At 45.7% G+C, this 21082-nt stretch overlaps 1 protein-coding gene across 7 annotated transcripts in view; it reads right to left on the bottom strand.

The window, feature by feature from the left end:
- The window catches only part of NOD1 (nucleotide binding oligomerization domain containing 1), a 49928-nt gene extending 29325 nt beyond the window's left edge, over positions 1–20603 (bottom strand). For 2 of the 7 annotated variants that reach the window (XM_028845902.2, XM_077996970.1), the window contains exons 1-3: positions 20097–20590; positions 1070–1217; positions 335–423 (exon numbers count right to left, since the gene is read on the bottom strand). The gene's annotated coding sequence lies outside the window, so the exon portion shown is untranslated. Of the gene's footprint in view, positions 1–334; positions 424–792; positions 1218–15013; positions 15171–20096 lie in introns of those variants that run through there. The other 5 variants (XM_028845900.2, XM_077996968.1, XM_001085719.5 and 2 more) reach the window with 5 other exon arrangements.
- Between the last annotated feature and the right edge of the window lie 479 nt (positions 20604–21082).

Genomic DNA, 21082 nt, shown 5'->3' with positions numbered 1-21082 from the left:
CATCTGCCTCCCGAGTTCAAGCAATTACCCTGCATCAGCCACCTGAGTAGCTAGAACTACAGGCGTGTGTCACCACACCCAGCTAATTTTTGTATTTTTAATAGAGACAGGGTTTCACCATGTTGGCCAAGCTGGTCTTGAACTCCTGACCTCAAGTGATCTGCCTGCCTCGGCCACCCAAATTGTTTGGATTACAGGCGTGAGCCACCACGCCCGGCTATTTTCCATGGCGGTCAATTCTATGACCCCCTTTAGGATCCTTAGCTTTAAAAAATCGGCTCATTTAAAGCATATCAGTTGACAATATTAAATTTAAATTAGCAGTTAATAATACCTTTTTAAGTTCCTGGCGTCATTCTTTGAAGTTAGAATATTTTAAAACAACATTCTTTAAATCTTCAATTTCCAAGTTCTTTCTGGAATCTGCAAAATCGAACAAAGACTTAAAAAAATTATTGTGGCACATGGTGAATGAATGAATAAAACTGGCAAGAGAATAATTTTAAAATCTAGTATTCCCAGATATCAGACTACTCTCTGTACCTTCTTCTTTTAGGACAGTGTTTTCAAACGTTCAACATCCCCACCACAGTCACTTTTTGGTTGTTCTTGCCATAATTGAGACACACCCGTACTTTATTTGCTTAACTTTTTGTTTTCAGTTGAGTTTTGAAAATGCTAATAATTTTAAAGGAATGTTATGTCACCATTAGAAACAGAAAAAAAAAAAATCCTTTGCAATGCATAGAAAGTAACACAAAAATTAATTCACCAGAAATACAACAATATTACCGTATTCCAGCTAGGCCTGCTGCGGTTGGGGCCTGTTTTCTCTCGCAAGCATCTGAGAGATGTTAAAGACACAGTAGCACAGAATTGAGACTTTCTCTTTAAGATCATCACAAGGCTGAGAGAAAACTGGAAAGAAGTCGCTTCTCACTTCGTGATTTAGCGTTTTTCAACGTCATGCTCCATTCTTTAGAAAGCTGGGAAGGGGTATTGCACAACTTCCTTCATCCCTCCTTTCCCGACCTTTGCCCGCCTCCCACGAGGGGCCCATTTTACTCACTGCTTCTGTCTCTTCCAAGCCTGCGATTCCCATAAAAACAGCGACTTGTCTTCCCAGATGTTTTCTGTAATCGCCGCCATAGACAGGTATCTCCACCTCTTGCCATCAAAGGCAGAAACTGAAGGAAAGTCTCCTGACTTACAATCACCTAAATAAAGCAATATATTATATGACAGCCATCTGGCAAGGAGGCTGCTTTATAATTTCTAGAGCCCTGGCTTAAGATTTAATCAAGTGTGCAGAGTTAGCTCAATTCAGCAAGAACTTAACAAGGTATGGATGTTGGAAAGGAAAGCAGAGAAACTGAACTCAGACCTGGTCAACAGAATCTAAGGGTAGACCAAAACCATACCATGGGAGACTGGAGATCAATTTAAAGTTCATGGGCACTTATTACCAGAAACACCAAAGAGCCAGAGATCTGCTGGCCCTGGCAGGCAATCCTTTCCTTTCTTTACTTGGTAAAGGGGGGGTCCTGTTGATGAAGAGGGTCTGGTTCTCTCTTCCAGGCAAAAAGACCAAGGTTGGACCAGGACCAGGTATCTGGGAGCTGGGTCTGCTCTCCTCAGTGGGGCTTTCCCAGGCCAGTGGTGCAGACCAATGGGGACTGAAGTTGGAGATCCTGGTAAGGCAGCTCCAGGGAATACACAAAGAAAAAAACCAAGCTAATGGAGGCAGCCAGAAAAAAAGCACGCACCGCAGAACAAAAGATGGATCACCAATTGGAAAAATGAAACAGAGATCAGAGGAGGGTGAGTCCACCACCAAAAGCCATCTCCTGAGGCAAAGGCAGGTGGGGGTAGAGCCTGTGGGCGATGAGGGAGCCCTGAAGGGAGCTGGGGCTTGCACAGGCATCTCCTCCCAAGTCCTCTTCTTTCTAGCTTTCTGCCCTCAGAGAGGGTTAGTTCCCAGGGTAAGGGAATCCCAGGGGCAATTCACCACTCCAGGCTCCTCACAGAAACCAGTGCCCAAGTCCCATCCTGCAATGTGATCTTCCAAACTAAATAAAAGGTCTGCAGAGCCTCCAGGAGAAGATTCAGGGAAGCTGCTCTGGTGAAAAGCAAGCAGGGATTGCAGGATGGAGGATCTTCAAAGGGAAAAAGAAGACCACAGAGCAGTTCTGATGAATTGAAATATGACACAGCTTCCCAGTAATTTAAAACTTTTTAGTAGCCACATTAATAAAAGTAAAAATGGACAGGTGATATATCAATTTCAATGATATATTTTAATTCTTATACACTCAAAATATTTCAGTATATCATCCATACAAAATTTATGTCATCCATACAAAATTTTTGTATTGATTATTATTATTATTTTGACATGAAGTCTCACTCACTCTGTTGCCCAGGCTGGAGTTCAGTGGTGTGATCTCGGCTCACTGCAACCTCCACCTCCCAGGTTCAAGCAATTCTCCTGCCTCAGCCTCCCAAGTAGCTGGGATTACAGGTGCACACCCCCACACCTGGCTAATTTTTGTATTTTTAGTAGAGACAGGGTTTCATCATATTGCCCAGGCTGGTCTTGAACTCCTGGCCTCAAGTGATCCTCCCACCTCGGCCTCCCAGAGTGCTGGGATTACAGGTGAGAGCCACTGCACCCAGCCCATCAACACAAAATTTATTAATGAGATAGTTTACATTCTTTTTCTTCATACTAAGGCTTGGAAACCTGGCATGTGTTTTAACCTCACATCTCAATTTGGATCAACCACATTTCCAGTGCTCAAGAGCCACATGCAGCCAGGGGCTACTTAAGTGGACAGCGCCACTCCAGGGCAATCACTAAAAGCTAGGGTGGTGAGACGTCAGAGTTCCTGCCTGCTGTCCTTCCATTTAAAATACTGATGCCAGGAATGACCTTTGTTGTTGTTGTTGTTGCTGTTGTTGAGATGGAGTCTCGCTCTGTCGCCCAGGCTGGGGTGCAGTGGCACGATCTCGGCCCACTGCAAGCTCCGCCTCCCGGGTTCACGCCATTCTCCTGCCTCAGCCTCCCCAGTAACTGGGACTACAGGTGCCCGCCATTATTTTTTTGCTAATTTTTTGTATTTTTAGTAGAGACGGGGTTTCACCGTGTTAGCCAGGATGGTCTTGATCTGACCTCATGATCTACCCACCTCGGCCTCCCAAAGTGCTAGGATTACAGGCGTGAGCCACCGCGCCCAGCCAGGAATGATCTTAATTGGCTTTTCAGATCAGTTTCATCGGCAACTCAGTGAAACAGAGGTTAAAGACATGAGGTCACTGAAAATTCTGCAAACTCAGGAAGAAAATACATACTGGACCTACTGGTTTATACTCAATGTAAAATTCCCTTCACTGCTGCATACAATTTGGCAGCTTTGCATTCTTGCAAAGATCAGAGAGTAAGATACAAAAATGCTGTTGATGTTTGGTGAGTCAGGACTCTCCTATACCACTGGTGGAAATGTAAATCTGTGGAAGTCTCTGGAAAGTCCTTTGACATAGTATGTGTCAACAGACTCTGAAAACTTTCTATTTAGTAACTTCCCCTTCTAGAAACCTGCCTTTTGAAAAGAATCAGGGGTTCTGATGGGTTTTTTGTTGTTTTTTGTTTTTGCTGTTTTTTTTTTTTTAAAAAACAAGGGACTTCCAGTCCTGGTTATAATAGAATAACTTGTGGCTCACACAGAGGACAACTGCCGGTGAATGGATTGACAAAGTATAGCATATCCATACAGTAGAACACAATTCAACAATAAATGCCAATGAAACAAGAATACATCATGAATGAGGGTCACAGATACTACACTGAGTAAGAGAAGCCAGGCTCAATAGAGTACATAGGGCTGGGTGCAGTGACTCACACTTGTAATCCCAGCACTTTGGGAGGCCAAGGCAGGTGGATCACTTGGGACCAGGAGTTCGAGACCAGCCTGGCCAACATTGTGAAACCCTGTCTCCTCGAAAATACAAAAATTAGCAGGGCATGGTGGCGCACACCTGTAATCCCAGCTACCAGGGAGGCTGAGGCAGGAGAACTGGTTGAATCCAGGAGGTGGAGGCTGTGGTGAGCCAAGATTGTGCCATTGCACTCCAGCCTGGGTGACAGAGTGAGACTCTATCTCAGAAAAAAAGATTTCATGCATGTGATTCTGAAAATCTGATCTAGAAATCAGATCAATGGTTTCCTGAGGCAGGGGGCAGATGGGAGTGGGGGAGAAATTGACTGCAAAGAGGAATAAGGGTCATTTCTGGGGAGATAGAAATGTTTTGTGTCTTGATTACAGTGCTTGCTCTCTCCCTTTTATACAGTCACATATGTGTGTCTGTATGTATGAATATACATATAGATACATACAACTTGTCAAAAGTCAGCAACCCATATGCTTGAAATCTGTGAATGTTATTGTATGAAATTACACTTCCATGAAATTGATTTTCTTTTAAGCAAAGGCAAAATAAAGTTTTTCCAGGTAAAAACTGAGACTTTGTTGCTACTGTATCTGCACTAAAATAAATACTAAATAGGGTTTTTCAGGTAGAAGAAAGATGATCCCAAGACAAAAACAAAAGTGATGAGCAATAGGAAGTGTTAATAAGCTGGGAAACAGAAATGGGTACTGACCAAACTATACTATATTAATATCTCGTGAGGCCACCAGGACCCATCAGGAAATGATTGACCTCGAAAGGAGTCTCACCTCCTGGAGAGCAGCCAGGACTCTGTCCCTGAATCATCGGGTGGCCCCAGAGAAACCACAGATACACACACACTCAGTGTCACTTTCACCCCAGGCTCAGTGTCACTTTCACCCCAGGCTTCTTTCTTTCCTTGCCCTGTCCCAGGGGACTCTGAGAGGAGATGTACATTTCTTATAACTGAGATACTAAGATTTAAAAAAAAACATTATAAAGATGTTCTCTACATGTACCTTTCTATGTTTTAATAACTTTTTCTGTAAGTATAAAACAATACCTGCTCACTGTAGAAAACTTGGGAAATGCAAAAAAAAAAAAAAATGTTTAGAGGAATAAATTAAGTTCCCTATTACTCACATGCAGTAACCACTATTCTCATTTTGGAGCACTTCCTCTCAGCTTTTCTCTGCGTGCATTTGCGCCTACACTGACTTTTTGCATGTTTGGCTTCACACCATGTTTTTGTTGTACTCTTACCATGATCTTGTGTTTCTTTGTAACTGCTAAGGCCCTCTTTTGAGCTGCAGAAGCTGGCTTCCAGATGACCTGGCTTCTAGAAAGCAGAATGCTTTGCTTTCCCTGGTTTTTCTTTCATAAAGAAGGGTAAGAACTCACCTGCCACTCTGCTGCTTTAAAGCTCTGCATCTGAGAAATTCCACGTGCCAAAGAGAGGCTCAAAGATAATGGCAAACAGTCTCCCTTTCCTCGGCCCGGCCCTGCCTGCCTGAACTGCTACAGCAAACCTGGACACCTTGCCCAGCAGCCTCTGCCAGCTGCGAGTCACATGACAGTGCTCTCCCATTAGCGTGACCCACAGGATAGCTGCGACGGGGTGGGCAGGGGCAAAGAGTGGTGGGACAACTCCATGAGGTTGCAGCCTTGTTCATTCCTTCTACAGAGATCCACTGAGCACTTCCTCATGTCTGGCCCTGCGCTGTGCAAGGGCTCCAGCAGGGCCTAGTCTGATAATTGCTAACACCAAGTGTTTTACTAGGGCGTCAGCATGGATGTTAAGGCTTTATACACATGGTGAGAGGCAGGACAACATAGGGGTTACATCCGTGGTGTCTGGGATCTCTAGAGACAGCAGTGTTCAAATTCTGACTCATGAACAAATTAGAAGGAAGTTCCCATTAAATGGACCATGTTTGTTGGTGATTTTAGGCTTTGGGGAACAGGGGCACTCTCAGGTTATGTCTGTTCATGGGACTTTATTATAAGATCACTCATTATAAGGATCATCACTTGTTAGCACGTTAGCCATCCTTTCTGTGCCGTGATTGCCTCAAGGTAAGAGTTCCTACCTCAAAATGTTGCTGTAAGGATTAAGTGAGTTAATATGCACAAAATGCCTAGGCCAGGGCTGGCACTCAGTAATGAGTGAATCATTTACTAATTTCTATTGTCTCAATCCTTGCAACAACCCTAGATGGCAGGGGTCATTGTTACCACCAATTTACACATGAGGAAACCGAGGCACACAGAGGTCAAGTAGCTCCCTGCCCTCACAGAGTTTATAACCGGGCAGGACCGACAGACACAGAACAAGGAATCACAAGTATGGTGAACGTGTGGAAGAAGAAATGAGCAGAGAGAGACAGGGGGGTGCTGTGGCTCTCAAGAGCTTCCTTGGGCTCCAGCCAGCACGATCACAGAGGTGTCTGCTCCACTGCAGCCCTCTGTAATGGTAGGTGACAGGGAGACCCGGTTAGAGCTCCTCTCTCAGGGAGTTTAAATTTGAGCCATTTAGAGAGATGCTGAGTCCCAAAAACCCACAGTACGTGTGGGTTTGACTGCCCACAGCTGAGGCCACCAGCCACAGCTTCCTTTATTTTGTGTATCTTTATAATAAACCCCCATGAACATAGAGAGCCTAGTGCGGCCCTGTTCTCTGCAGCCTAAAAAACGCTAGCAAACCTGATCCATTTAGCAGGAACTTCATGCTGTGCAGAATCACCCAGCAGAGGTTTCCCTGCTCCAGTGTGACTATGAGTGCCTTCCTTCCAGGATGAGCAGACAAGACTGGACTCCATCCCAACTGATGGGGCCAGATCGACAACAGAAACCTCAAGAAAGTCATTTCCCATCATCCACACTGGCCTCGTGATTTCACTCTTTTTTTAGGCACCCAATCGTTGGGAATCATTATTTGCTCTTTTGTTTAATGTTTATATTTCAAAATAAATAACACAGCTTTCCACAAACTGGTGTTGCAACAGTAGCAGCTAAGATTCCTAACAGATCTAAGCTCTGTTGTAAAACATTCTTTAGCAATGTAGCAGATGCTATCTTAAGAGTTACAACCCAGTGTTCTTCACCAGTGAGCTCTGTGTAGTCAGGCCATTCTGTAAGTTTTTCTACTGTGATACTTTCTATATAGGTTGGAAACAAATACAAGCATAAGCAAAACCAAGGCCAGCTTTGCTGGCATCCAGGTCATATGGAACCTGGCCCAGTGCCATGCCATCCTCCTCTGCTCCTGTCCTGACCCTCCCTCCTCAAGCTCTGACCACTTCTTGAAGTGAGTTCCCAAACAGCTCTGCTCTCTGCCACCTTGGCGGCCACAGGTAAAGGCCAGTGATTTTATGTACACAGAAAGGACTGGCTTCTAGGATATAACTTTATGGGTCATAGGAGAGTTTTCAAAGACTTTCCCACCCCTTCCTTGAAAACCAGCACAGTGGTAGAAGTATTCTGCTCATCAAACAGTTCAGGTTCTTCTCCTAGACACCTGGTAAGATTACACTTCCCTACCCCCTTGAAGTTACAGGCTTTAACTCACGAATCATGAGCAGAAGTGGAACGCGTTGCTTTGGGTAGGAGGCTTTTAGGCATCACTGCATAATTTATCAATGTGCAATTTTTTTTTTTTTTTTTTTTTTGCTTCTGGCACTATGATTAGCACAAGACGGGGGCAGCTCCATCAGCTCAGGCCCACAAATAACCACAATGAGTAGCTCTTGCCAACTCGCAATGGACATAAGATATGAGGAAGAAATCAACCTTGATTGTTTGATAGCCAGGCATGGTGGTACATGCCTATGGCCCTAACGACTCAGGAGGCCGAGGCAGGAGGATCACTTGAGCCCAGAAGTTCAGAGTTCAAGGCTACAGTGAGCTGTGATCACACCACTGTACTCCAGCCTGGGTGACAAGTGAGACCTCTGTTTCTTAAAAAACAAACAAAACAAAAAACCTTGGTTGTTTGAGCCCACTACAGTAAAGGACCCCTCTTAGTACAGAAAAGTCACTACAACCTTTTTTCAGATACTATAAATATTTATGGAATTAAAATTTAAGATAAAATATAACACCATTCCCTGTCTACCTCAGACTTAGCAATCATCTACATAGGGAGATACTACTTCACTAGGAAGAAAAATAGGCAGAACATGCACCCTCTTTGTTTGTCCTGAGGTTACATCATTCACCTTCTCCCAACTCGTGTTGGGTCCCTGGTCCTGACACCTCACTCCACCCCTCACTTGGCCCCACAGAACCACAGCCATCATCTCTGTTAGAATTATTGGGTGGGTACCCATAAAAGCCAAGCAGACCAGTGATGAAAAAGAACATGGTGGAGCTGTATGTACTGACATAGAAAGATCCACAAGACATCCTGTCAATTGAAAAATGCAAGTTGCAGAAAGAAATATAAAGTATAATAACATTTATATGGCTTGCCCACATCCCCTGCCCTCCAAATACACAAAGCACTCCACATTTTCCATAGGCATATGTCCGTGAATGTAAACGCCAAGAAAACTACCTGTGAGAAGACACACGGTGTAAGAATAAAAATTACTTCTGGAAAGGTAGAGGACACCAGGAGTAGGGTAGTACTTTTATTCATAATGTTTTATAAGAAGGCTATACACTTGCATGATTAAAATATTTTAGAGCCTTTTCCTCATGAGGGCATCTCAGGACATCTCGAGGCAGGCCAGCACAACATTCTCAGTGACTGCCTTCTTTTGAGGAACTGTGACTTTCAACCCAAAGGGCCCATCTGCCCTAGAGAAAAAATGCTCGGTCTCATTAAACTAAACGATGGTTCATTAAGACCAAACAAACTCAGATGAGATGTTAAGACTTTCTGTGCACCTGTACATAAATAAAAAGCTCTTCCTGTTGGCAAAAGTATCACAGTAAATCTGATGGGATTGTGGGTAGGAACAGTTTTTTGTTGTTGTTGTTATTTTTGTTTGTTTGTTTTGAGATGGAGTTTCACTCTTATCACCCAGGCTGGAGTGCAATGGCGCGATCTCGGCTCACTGCAACCTCCGCCTCATGGGTTCAAGTGATTCTTCTGCCTCAGCCTCCTGAGTAGCTGGGATTACAGGCACCTGCCACCACACCCGGCTAATTTTTGTATTTTTAGTAGAGACGGGGTTTCACCACGTTGGCCAGGCTGGTCTTGAACTCCTGACCTCAGGTGATCCACCTGCCTCGACCTCCCAAATTGCTGGGATTACAGGAGTGAGCCATCACTCCCAGCCTGTATTTTGTTTTAAATTTAGTAGAAGGCCATCAACTTAGGATGTTACCATTAAGCCTAGTCAGAAATAAGGAATATAAAGTGAAAAATAATCAGTCCCCACAAAAATAGTACAGAGCAAAAGTCAACAATACTGGCTTTCCAGTGGATTTTTAAAATCCCAGAGCCACAAGAAATACCATATTGAAGAAATACTCAATGATTGCCAAACGTTTCATTTCCTTTGTCTTGTATTTCCTCTTTTTTTTTTTCATATAACACATACCTCTGAACACTTTAACACATTAGCAGCTCAACTGCCTTCTGGAACATTCTGACACCAAGTGATGTTTTAATTTTGATTTCTCAGCAGCAAATGGATGACGTCCAAGGGGCCTCACATTTTCCCACCCAGTATCAGCTCCCCAACCCAAATGGTTATTATTACTAAGAAAACTGGCTCGGATTCTGTTTCCCTTTCTGTTAAAAACACATCCTATCACTAAAGTTTAACCAGCAAATGCCATCTCTGGTGAAGTCACAACCTGCTATACACAATATGGGCTTCTAAGACATTCTGCCCACCACCATCCCGGACATTAGGAATAGATAACTGATATTCATTTAATGAATGAACTAAGTTAAAGCCATCATTCCTCACGTAGGTGCCTGCCTACCTCAGAGGTGATATAACCCAGATTGTAAATGTCAATTAGAGTGGGCTCCACCAACCCCAAGCATAACTTGCACATATATATCCATGAATGTGGAGAGCACATATATCCATGAATGTGGGGACCACATCTGAATTCTCCTTTGGGAAATGACTTCTCTTGAATATGATTCATTTTGGTGAACTTAATCTACAGGCTCCACAGTTTTACAAGTAAAGAAGATAATTATACTCTACTTGTTGACATGCACTGCTTGGATGTTCAGGGTTGTGGTGATGACGTGAACAACAGGCTTCATCATTCTGCAAGGTACCCAACAGCCAGCTGGGCAGATGAAGCCATGCCAATAGCATCTGGCAGGAGCCAGCACCAAACACATTTTACACAGCTTCGACAGAGCTGCATGGAGAACACACATGCTTGGTCAGCTCAAACAGGGTCCTACTTTTCCTGCTGCACAATCCACAACAATCTGTGTTTTGTTGTTGTCTGTTTGTTTTTCTTGTTTGGTTTACAATTTCTTAAGGAACTTAACCTGGAAAACAAGCCTGGTCATGTGTGCCTCTGCCATACCAGAATACTATAGACAGCCGACTCTGGAGAAAATTCAGCAGATGGATGAAGCTACAATTATTATTGGAAGCTTTTTAACTCCATTAACACTCATTGACTTTAAGTATCTGAAAGCACTTAATCCCTCAGAATTTGAAAGCAGATGGAAATCAGTCCCTCTCGGTATCTCCTTTCTCCCTCCCGGCTTCCTTCCTCTCCCTACTCCCTCTTCCCTCCCTCTAGCTCCCTCTGTCTCTCATACAAAGTGCCTTATAGTGTGAGCTCCAGACACACAGACACTGCCACCCTGCCTACAAAGAAAGGAATGCAGACACAGCCAACGTCAGCATTTGGGGTGGGACCACAGTGGAATGCATACGTCCTTTCACAGCTGCCAGGGCCTTCTGGGAAGTCCAGTGCCTGCCCCCACATCTCTCAGAGCCAAACATCTTCTTCTGGTCAGGAAACTCTGTTCAGAGTGCACAGAGAGCCAGCTCCTCCCCTCTCTGCTGAAATCCTGGGCTCCTGAGGTCAAACAGAATGTTGTCCAAGCCACCTATTTTAGAGATGAGAAAACGGAGGCCCTGGGCAGGGCCCTGAACTTGTCTGGATCAATCAAAACTAGCATCCAAGTCTCCTGGCCCCGAGACAGTTGCTTCTTTTGTTTACTTCTGGCCAGAGTAGCCCCCTCAGTAGCCAAACATTTCCTCCATCCCCCCAAGCGGGGATGTCACCTGTCAGATTGGGAAAAGCGTAGGGTTCCCACCTTACTCTGTTTCTCCCCTAAGCCCATCTCTCCCTGCTGGGAGGGCCCATGGTATTCTATCCCCACCTGCTTCAGAGGGCGTGAAACCTTGTGTCCTAAGTTGATTATTTCCCTTTCACATTGCTTGGTAGTGGCAGTGAAGGGCACAGACCGTAAAGCCAGGCTATCTGGTTCCAATCACCAGCTATGTGACTTGGACAAATAATGCTCTCTTCTGTGCTTCTGTTTTCTTCTCTGTAAGTACAGATAATAACTGCACCTACCCCATGTAGGGATCTCTGTGAGCATGCAATGAGTTAATACACATATGTACGGTATTTAGAACCACACTGGTCACATAGTAAGCACTGGCTGTGACCTACAAGAGGGCAGCCTAGGCCAGCATTTCCATCTGTCATCTTCAAGGCCAGCACTGACGACAAGGGAGAGTGTCCATCTGGTGAGTCACCATATCTCCAGCACATAGAGGGTGCTAGATAGGAACCGTCGAATGAATGAATCCGGCCCGGTACACTGAGAATAGCAGGTGCTTCATCATGTCCACTGATATGTGGATTTTCATAATTCACAGGCTCACTTAGGGAATGCCACTTACCAAGTTTATTGGTGAATAAATTCAATTTTCCATCACCAATATTTTCTATTGCTCTAAGGCATTTCCCTTCGCTGCTGTCTTTAAAAGGTTAACCAGAGCCCAGCTGTCAATCTCAAAAGCATTGCCTGTGCAACTTGGTACTTAATCACCTACTGCTTGACACTTTCTTGGTTTTATGCAGGCTGTGAAAAACAAAGTTCCAAAAACATTGCACTTGTATTCATCTCTGAGGGTCCAGTGAGTAAAAATATCTTAACGAAGAAAGCCAACAGAAAACAACGGAGCCTTGAAGTGGAAACCGGTTTCCTGGAACTCCACTCTGTGAGAGGGCTGAAGTGTTCATGCAGAGGAAAGTGCCACCGAAGTGGCCGATCTGGAAGCTGGAGGACATCTGGATATGGCATTTAGGACTGACACAGAAAGTGTCTGGGGCTCATCAGATGAAAAGCACTCCACAAGAACAAAATATATTAGTCACCACCGAAGTGGGAGTTGAAACTGGGCCCGCAGCAAATAAACACTCTGCTGATCACTGGCCAAAATGCTTAGTCGAAGACTTTTATTCACCCCACTGAACATGTATACACAGTCAGCAAGCATCTAGGACACAAACCTGTCACAGAGCTAAGTGGGAGAGTACCCAGGGATTTATGTGTGGTGACCCTGAGTGGCATTAAGAGGTTGAGAAGATGACAGAGCCATAACCCCTAAAGTATCTGCCCCAGACACGGCACCCCCTGGGCCAGGACTGCTCTCTTCCCTCACTAAGTGAGGTCCCATGTTAAGCAGAAGGCCCGCCCCACCAGCCAAGATACACCTGGCCTGCAACACATCTGGCTCTGCAACCTCACGACCGCTTCACAGCAAGGAAGGAGAAACAGGGTCAGTGCAGATGCCTGGAAGCAGCCAGCATGCGGTGCTAAGGATGTGGGCCCCACACAGTGGAGGCATTTCCTGTGACCTGAAAGCTCCCAATAAAGAATTTCTTTTTTCCAAACCCTGGGCCTCCCAAGTGCACGCAAATGATGAATTCAGATTTTCAAAGGTGAACAGAGCCGGGAAGGCACTCGCTTTGGGACTTCTGGGCAATAGCTAGGAGCAGAACAGACTAGCGTGAAAAACTGACAGCCCTTCCCATAGTCAGGGGGCCCTGACATTTGGTGCCTGCAGATTCTGAACCCCTGACCCACACATGCCCAACCTCCCTCCACTCTGCGGGGTCTTTTGTTCCTGTTTCCAAAGAGCCAGGAAGGACTGGACTCCACCCTAGTCCATCCACTGAAGTTCCGGATGAAGGACGCTGAGTGCCTAGGAGGCCCACACCCATTTACACTCATCTGTCCCAGAAAACTACGGAACAGGTGTTGTGGGCTGGGCAGACCTGGCTCCAAATCCTGCTTCTGTCTTTTTCACTTTGTTTTAAGCCTCAGTTCCCTCATCTGGAGATTGAAAATCATACTCTCCAGAATTGTTTTACACACTAAGACAAGGTTTATATAGCTTAAGAAGTAGAGATTGTTCATTATCTGAATAAACAGAGGTGGTTAATGATCTTTTTCTTGTATGTTATGAATGACAGGGAAAAGTCAGGAGGGAAAATTCCTCCAAAGTTTCCCTCTGCACTTTAGAATAAAACCCCAAATCCTTACCCAGCCCAGGAGGCCCTGCTTGGCCTGAGTATGTCTCATTATTTAGCTCTGTACCCTCCTGGGCTTGGGCCTTACCACACCAGCCACTCAACACACCCACCTCTGGGTCTTTGAACCCGCTGTTCCCTGCATCCAGCATGATTTCACTCTTTTTTCCATCCCAAGTCCTAATTGAAAAGGCTCATTCCTTGAGAGGTATCCCCAGACTCTCCTAATTCTAATTCCGCTCTGATCTGCTGTCTCATGACATGCTATTGTTTTCACTTAAAGCACTTTCCACAAGTTCTAATTATGTATTTACTTGTGTGCTTACTGCCCTAACCTCCCACTTATGGACTGTTGTTTATGTCCCTCCAAAGTTCACATGGTGAGGGAGGACCCCCAGTTTGATGGTGTTTACAGATGGGAGGTGAATAGGTTTAAATGAGGTCAGGGAGGTGGATGGGATTAGTGCCCTTATAGCAAGAGACATGAGAGAACTCTTTCACAAACCAGGAAGAGGGTCCTCACCAAACTCCCATGCTGGCAACCAGGTCTCACACTTCCAGCCTGCAGAAGTGTGAGAGATAAATGTTTGTTGCTTAAGCCCTCCAGTCTCTGATAGTTTTAGCAACCCAAGCTGACTAGGACATCCTCTCCACCCCCCAGCCTACAAATTCCATATGGTCAGAGGCTGGGTCTGTTTCATTCATTGCTGTAATCCAAGTACTTAGTAGACTCCTGGCACCAGCAAGATTTTCTGATAATAGTTGTTGAATTAACATGTTGCAGAATTGAAGCCCCAAAATGCCAGGAGGAACCAAGAGCTACAAATAGCTTTCTAACAGCCTTCCACACCAGGGTGGGGGGCCAGCAGAGCACTTCACAACCACAGAAAGTCAGAAAAACAATTACTACCTCATTATCAGGAATGCTAAAGCAGCCACACCTCACTCAACAGAGAATTTGCCCTTCTGGGCCCCCAAATTACAATTACCCAGACCTCAGGGAAGATTGCCAGAACTCAAGAAGAGGCCAAAGCCACTGGGGTAAAGGAGAGGGAGGATGAGTAAGCAATGTCAAAAAAGGTGGTGTACTTAGAACAGACCACTGTACCTTCGATGTAATATTGTTTTCAATACTGTTGTTGTCCACCTGAGTCTCAACCTGGGATCTCCTAGGCCTGGTTTCTGTCTTCCATATACCCCCCACATCTGTCTGGGTGAAGGCATGTTTTATGACACAAAGACTAACAATCTCAGTGCATCAAGATGACATTTATCTCAAAACTAACATTGTAACCCACTCTAATAATGTTAGTCAATACCAGTGTCAGATTTTTTTTTTCAGTTGATATTAGATTAACCAGCCTAAGCAATGGATGAGGTTTAAGGTTATCTGGAAGTGGGAGGAGGTGACAGGAGGAGTGAGCCTCTACTTTCACTTCCTAAGTAAGCTGCTCTTTGGAAGTAGGGGCTCTGTTTTCCAGAAATACGGCCCTGCACAGAGCATAAGCACATCTGACTATTAATGGCAGGTGGTGGGCTTCAGGAGGTAGGTAGAATAAGCAGGGGCTGGGGTACTTACTGAGCAGCTGGGACAGTGGTTAAGAACAGGGACTCTGCTTCAAGTCCTGGGAGAGACTTTGGGCTAGTTATTTAATCTTGTTGAGCCTCAGTTGTCTCCTCTATAAAACAGGGCAAATGATAACCACTGCACAGGGTCACTGGGAAGATAAAATACGCTAAAAAACAAACAACAAAAACCCTAAATTAGACCAGTGTGGGACACAGGAAGTCTATGTAAATGCTATTCTTATTTAGGGTCTACCAGATCAGGCCTGTCATCATTTCATGTAATCAAACCAAGCCTCAAAGCAATCTTTCCAGATAGGTAGAGTTAGCCCATTGTACAGATTCAAAAGCCAAGGCTCAAGAGGATTAAAAACCTTATCTGAAGTCACACAGCTAGGAGAAGGAAAGACCAGCCCTGGAACCAAAGTAATCATCATACTCTTTATCATCATAATCATGACTTACTAGAAGGTGAGTGATGTGCTAAGCACTTTACATAGATTAGCTCATCAAATACTGAAAACTACCTAACAAGAAAGGCATTATTGTAACTATTTTACAAAAGAGGACACAGAGCTGGAGTGGTTAAGTATGTTGGCGAAGGTCACACAGTTAGTTAAGGCAGCGATCTCCAACCTTTTTGGCACGAGGAACTGGTTTTGTGGAAGACAATTTTTCCACAGATGGTGGGCGAGTGGGGGTATGCAGGAGATGGTTTCAGGATGAAACTGTTCCACCTCAGATCATCAGGCATTAGATTCTGATAAGGAATGTGCAGCCTAGACCCCTCCCACGTGCAGTTCACAGTACGGTTCCCCTCGTATGAGAATCTGATGCCGCCGCTGATCTGACAGGAGGCAGAGCTCAGAGGGTAATGCTAGCTCACTGCTGCTCACCTCCTGCTGTGTGGCCCAGTTCCTAACAGGCCACCGACTGGTACTGGTCCATGGCCTAGGGATTGGGGACCCCTGAATTAAGGAATAAAATAGGAACTTGATCCTGGTTCTGACTCCAAAACCCATTGCTTCTTCCATTTCAGCCCCACATGTCTGGTATACGTTATAGATCCAACATCTCTATTTGAAATCATCAACATGCCTGTTTTCATATTAAGTATGAAACACTAGGCCGGGCACGGTGGCTCACGCCTGTAATCCCAGCACTTTGGGAGGCTGAGGTGGGTGGATCACGAGGTCAGGAGATCGAGACCATCCTGGCTAACATGGTGAAACCCCGTCTCTACTAAAAATACAAAAAAAATTAGCCTGGCGTGGTGGCGGGTGCCTGTAGTCCCAGCTACTCGGGAGGCTGATGCAGGAGAATGGCGTGAATGCGGGAGGCAAAGCTTGCAGTGAGCCAAGATGGCGCCACTGCACTCCAGCCTGGATGACAGAGTGAGACTCTGTCTCAAAAAAAAAAAAAAGAATAAACACCAGCTTTGTTAAATGGAGTCCAGGAATGACCCACTCACTGAAGGGGCCTGTCTTGTAAGGAGTTAGGATATCCCCTGCCAAAAAAGCCTAGCTTTCCCCCAATTCCTTCCAAGAAGGTTTGGTTTTGAGGTCATAGGCAGCAATCTGGGCATGTGTTACAAGAAGCAGGGGAAGTTCTTACTCATTAGACCTTTAATCTTTTGGGAATTAGAACAAGAATACTCTCCGAAGTAAATCATCATCTGCTCTCGGCTCTGCTACCATGTAAGGAGTTTACTTAGCAATATGTGACTGCCAGGCCCAGTTGCAGGTGGCTCTGAAAATATCTACCAAGTGACTACATTCTCCCAATTCTGACCTTAACCTGTATGGCGGCAACGACAGAACAGAAGGTCAAGGGACATCAACTTTCTGAAACAAACATAATCATGGTAGATGTTCATGCTTTATTAAAATCTTAATCTGCCAAAACCTGGCACTAATCTGGTATTCACTTTGCAATTATCTGGGCCCTTACTACAGTGCTCTATAATTTGGAGGAAAAGGACACTTCAGTAAAACAAATTCTAAAGTGGCAGTTTACTAGAGAGTAACTTTTAATTTCCATACAGTATAATGCAAAATTGCCTTGTTGGTTCTAAGGACATGCCTCATCAGGGAACTCTGCCGCATTAGAGGACCAAGGTAAGATCCCTTCAGAGTGGCATCATCCCCAGTTGGCTCAATGACTCCAGAGACAGGGAGGATGGCAAAGGGAAGAGGTGGTGGCATGCTTGTCTTGGCCAACTCTGCACAGGAATCTTTGCCCACAGTTTGGTCTGTGCCACTTCCAGATAAAACACATGTTTAAATAAGAGTTCAAGCCAGGAAGTCTTGCTTGGATGAACTTTCTAGTGTGGGTAAAAAACGTCAACTAACTGACATGCCAGTGACTACTCACCTCTCACCACAAGAGTCAAGTTTAGAAACAACACTTGCCCTCAACGAGTATTTGATGCACTAAAGAGTTTTTCTAGAAACCAGTTCAGACCTTTTGGGTAAATCAAAGAAGGCCCTTTGTGTGACATGCAACTGAGTGTCCCCAGAAGATAAAAGAAAACAGGACTTTTGAAAACTTGCAAAATACCTAGAGCCTCTGCATGACAAAAATTCAGCATCAGTACACATTTTACCTTTTCTAATTTCTTCTCGCCTAAAACAAATCCCCCCAATAATAAGAATGATAGAAGAAACTAGTAACTTAAACCTTAAATCCTACGTTCATATCTTAGATTTTGAGCACATATTGAATCCTTTTCTTTGAATGAGAGATAAGACTTTGATAGTCTTGTGTAAGCAAACATCAGTGATCACACATACACTAGAAAAAAAAATTGCTGCTGTTAGGATCAAAGTGACCGTCCATGATGCACAGAGCATGTACCAGGGTAAAGTTCCAGCTGGGATGCAGGCATCAGCAATTGTAGAATTTGGGTTCTCCCTTCCTCAGATCCCTGACTGTCCTTGGTCATTGAAGAAAGATTCACTGTCCCTAGGCCAAGAGTCAGGAGCAAAACAGGAACATCAAGGGTGTGGTCTGAGGATGTTGCCAGCAGGGAGCAACATGCATGTATGTGCACGTACACTAATTCTGAGACCCTGTCCACAGCCCAACTTTCTTGGAAAGCCATTTAAAAGATATATATGTGGCAACAGAAGGGAGGAAGTCTCAAAATTAAGAACAGTTTGTGTGTGTGTGTGTCAAAACATTCATTTCTATCACATGCAGTAAAACTGTATTCCAGAGCCATTAATACGCCCTGGGGGACTGAGGGGATTTGCAGCCTAAGATTCCAGACTTAAAGCCTGCTAAGGCCCTGAGCTGGGCAGCAGGGTGAGAGAAGGAATGGAGCGTTGAAGGGGACATTTTATAGACAAACATTCTCCCTCATAATGGCTGTACTAAGTAAACAATTGACAGGCACAAACTGCCACTCCAGTGTCTAATAACTACCCCTGCCAGAGCACCTGCCAAGCACCTGCCAGCGCCACCACCTTCCAGGTGTGTGATGCACATCATCTCGCCGAACTATGCTAGCCTCAGGAGAGAGTTGCTCTTCATTTTACAGGTGGGAAAACAGGGGCTTGGAGAGGTCAAGGAACTTGCCCAAAGTCACAGCATAGAAGTGACAGAATCCGAATTTGGACCCAGATTTGACGGGTTCCAAAGTGTGAACTTATTTCTCCACTCCACAAAAATAAAACCTACTCTTCTTACAATCTTTGAAAGACCCCTCTTCTACCACTCTGCCGTTTGTTTTAAACATAGCTTGCTTATCTGTCTGGCATATTCGGTAGAAGTCTGTACTGTGTCAATGCCTGGCTTGCCTGGATTTCAGCTACCTGGCCCCTGGCATCTACGCCCGGCTGAGAACAGGGTATCCACTCCTCTCTAAGATGCATCGTGGAGTTACTCTTTTACTCTTCCCTGAAAGTGATAGTTCAATCTTCAACAGGGGCTTCGAGGGAGAACAAACTCGACTCTTTGGCAAGCATGGCTTCTGGTTTCACTTTTTTTGTTGTTGTTGTTTGTTTGTTTTTGACGGAGTTTCGCTCTTGTTGCCAAGGCTGGAGTGCAATGGTGCGATCTCGGCTCACTGCAACCTCTGCCTCCCGGGTTCAAGCAATTCTCCTGCCTCAGCCTCCTGAGTAGCTGTGATTACAGGCATGCGCCACCACGCCCAGTTAATTATTTTTATTTTTATTTTTTTAAGTCGAGACAGAGTTTCACCATGTTGGGCCAGGCTGGTCTTGAACTCCCGACCTCAAGTGATCCGCCCGCCTTGGCCTCCCAAAGTGCTGAGATTACAGGCGTGAGCCACCGCGCCCAGCCCTGGCTTCACCCTTAAAGCAGAAAGGCCAGAAGTCATCAAGGCCATGGGTTTACTAGCTTCCCCAGACTTAATTTCAAATACCAACAACCGAAATGTTTCCTAGAATGCAGAGCCAATGGGACATCATCATCTGTCATTTCCTATGTTTTTCACAATGTGCCAAAACCACTGCGCACATTGGAGGCTTTTTTGAATGTGATATTCAGGCGACCTTGCCAAGCATTGTCTCATTTCCTTACTTTGTGGAGCTTGAAACCAAAGGGAAGTTCTCACCCTGTCTCCAGGACCAAGCAGGACACTGGGAGCAGCTGTCCCGTCTGCAGGCGGGACTCCATGAAGACTCCATGAAGGCCCCTGTCTGCCCTTCCAGCCTTTGGTCACAAACCCTCCAAAGCTGGCTGCGCACTGGAATCACTTGGGGAGCTTTTAAAAGATACGGAGTCCTGGGTCTGACTCTGTGAAATGCTGACGGAATTGATCCAGGGTGCAGCCTAGACATCTGGATTTTAAAAGCTCCCCAGGTGGTTCCAAGATGCTGGCACGATTGAGAACCCCTGCCTTCGACCACAACGGGATAAACGATTCCGCTGACGGTGAAGTTCATCCCTCTCAACTTTCCTTACATTCTTCAAACTCGCGGGTGTCTCCGGTTGGTTCCACCCAGAGCTCCTCCAGAGCCGCGCTGCGTTCCGCCCGCACGCAGATCCCGCCTCCCTGCGTCTCCTAGCTCGCAGCGCCCAGGATCCCAGAAGCGTCTGCCCCGCGCGAATCCCCAGCCGCTGAGACTTACTTGGCCACAAGGTTTACAGACTTCGCAGCCGCTGAGAGCTAGAGAAGAGCCCAGAGAGCGCCGTGGTCCGGGGGCGCCGGGGCCGGGGAGCGCCGCGGCCCGGGAGGGCGCTGGGCCGCTGGGCCGCAGTTGCGGGAGGGAGGGGCAGGACCCGGGCGGCCGCCTCGCGGGCCCGGAACGGGAACTGGCCGCGACAACAGCCTCAGCCGCGCCCCTCTGTCGGCGCGCCCAAGAGCCTGCCGGCTGCTGGGAGAGGCCGCGGTCGGGCGGGGGCGGTCAAGGCAGGGTCCCACCGTGTTGCTGTTGCCGCTAGTCCGGGTCGGGCGCGGGGGGGCGAGAGAAGCTGCACGCAGAGGGGCGCCCGGTGCGAGAGGGTGAGCAGCCGATGCCACCGCGCAAGACCGAGCGGACAGGCCCAAGTTCGCCCAGAGGTGACACACTTAGGAATTCGTGGTGTCATCGTGCCAGGCCCGTCCCCCTAAAAGTGCCTACCCAGCACCTGCAACCAGAGCCAAGGCCTGGATATGATAGGGGAACTTGTTAATAGGCGACACGTGGTCCTGAGGAAATCGAGCTTAGTGTAATCAAATTTTAGTAACACTGCATACATTTCAATTTATACTTTTTTAAAAATCTAAGCTTTTCTTCCTATCCTTAAATTTGTTCTTGGCAGTGCACATTTTATGTTCTATGCATATGCTGTAATAAGCTGTAAAGGAGTTTTTAACGTGCTGGTAAATGTCCCCAATAAAATAGTTTAAAACGTTTTGAATGGGGAACGTGTCCATAAAGGATATCAATGCTACAGTAAGTTGTCACTTATTCACACTGAAGAAGTACGTTCAATCATATAGTCACTAATGCTTGTGAGTATTACAATTCCCATCAGAGGCTGCTTTCTGAGAAAGAGAAAGTATGTTCTTAAATCAAATGTGAAACTGCAAACGTAAAGTTGATAGGATCAAATGTGCCAACTTGTAAGGTCA

This window comes from Macaca mulatta, chromosome 3 (genome assembly GCF_049350105.2).
Source record: "Macaca mulatta isolate MMU2019108-1 chromosome 3, T2T-MMU8v2.0, whole genome shotgun sequence".
Taxonomy (NCBI): Eukaryota; Metazoa; Chordata; class Mammalia; order Primates; family Cercopithecidae; genus Macaca; species Macaca mulatta.
Note: the sequence above shows the minus strand (reverse complement) of the source record. Positions and strands in the feature narration are given on the sequence as shown.